The sequence below is a fragment of the Megascapheus bottae genome, chromosome 12 (assembly GCF_031878675.1).
Source record: "Megascapheus bottae isolate mThoBot1 chromosome 12, mThoBot2.hap1, whole genome shotgun sequence".
Lineage (NCBI taxonomy): Eukaryota > Metazoa > Chordata > Mammalia > Rodentia > Geomyidae > Megascapheus > Megascapheus bottae.
In genome coordinates, this window is record NC_143520.1 from 21079910 (window position 1) to 21081425 (window position 1516).

Below are 1516 nucleotides of genomic sequence, written 5' to 3' on the forward strand. Positions count from 1 at the left end.
ACAACTTTTTAGGAGGGTATTAAAAAATATACAATGGTTGTGGCTTGGGGAACTAGCCCTTCCTTAGCCAAGTAAGAAGATAAAAAGGAAGATAAGATGTAGTAAGATCTCATCACAAAAAAGTCAAATTAATAAAGTTGGATAAAGCTAAGAAGAATAAAAATAAAAGATTAAAGAATTAAACAGAAATGTACTTAAAATATAGTAAAAAGAAAAAACAAAGAAACTTTCAGCTTCTTTCTAGTTCATCTGGTTCAATAATGAAATGTTCCTCTGCTCCCACAGTATAGCAGGTTCACTCGGGGCCTAGGAGTGGTTTGGTTATGCCTTTGTCCTTAGTGTCAATGCAGTGTTCACTTTAGAAGCATGTTCTTTGCAAACTGGAGACTGCTTCTGGGCTCAAGGAGCTGTGTGGCCTGTTGGATTAGCTGTTGTCGACCAGTTTCAACCACCCCGTCCCCCACTTGCACTCAGCCTGGGCCTGGTTTCTGTTCCTGAATTTTTTTGCTCAATGTTAGTGCTCTAGTACTTGAGCCACAGCTCCACTTATGGCTTTTTGGTGGTTAAATAAGAGTGTCATGGCCTTTTCTGCCCAGGCTGACTTCAAACAAAGATCCTCAGGTCCCAGCCTCCTGAGTAGCTCGAATTATAGATGTGAGCCACTGGTGCTCAGCTAACATTTTAACGTTCACTATTAGTATTGTGATATTTGCTAGAAAGTGATGGCTTGAGTTTTTAAAAATCAATCTGATGACAATGATTTTTGAGTTCTGGTTTGTTTTTAGTTCACCCATAGTAGGAGTGTAACCAAAATTTAGAGAAGGTATAAATAAAATTTAAGTACATTTGTTTGCTAATTTAAGGAGCACCTGGATATGGAGTTTAGTGGTACAGTTCTTGCTTCATGTGATCAAGTTTCTATGTTTGATTCTCAACACTTTTTTTTTTAACGTAAGAAAAAGAGAATGGAATTGTAAAGTTACCCTTTTTTTCAGTGTCTTTTTTTTTAATATTGGAAGTTTTTATATCATCTGTCATCCTTGTGTAGAGGCCATGTTAGTCTTCTGTGTATATTTTCGGTTTAATTGATGTGCTGCTGAAGTCAGCACTTTTTGCTTTAGGACTAAATATTCTGCAGTTCCTTTTCCATCTTTTAGTATAGTTTCTCAAAATTAAATTGCTTAAATAACATTCAATATATTGACTCTCTGCACTAAGCTGTTCTCCTAAATTGTTTGCATCTATTTTCCTGATCCTACTTTTGTTGCCATAGAAATAGAAGAGTACTAGGGGACTGGCAGTACAGCTGATCACTGAAGTTAATTAGTATTGTAATTTTAACTCTTCAACTTCAGTTGCAATGTTCATTATAGGCACATACCAATAATCCTAGGTACTCAAGGAGGCTGAGAACTGGTTCCAAGCCAGCCCAACCAAGAAAGATCAGGAGACGCATCTCCAATTAAGCACCAAAACCCCAGAAATAGAGCAGTGGCTTAAGTGGTAGAGTGCTATC

General features: G+C 37.1%; 1 non-coding gene across 1 annotated transcript; it reads right to left on the minus strand.

Moving 5' to 3' along the window:
* Positions 1 to 1007: 1007 nt before the first annotated feature.
* Positions 1008 to 1109, minus strand: LOC150056314 (U6 spliceosomal RNA). The gene has a single exon (XR_016537357.1). It is a non-coding gene; the product is annotated as a U6 spliceosomal RNA (small nuclear RNA).
* Positions 1110 to 1516: the final 407 nt, after the last annotated feature.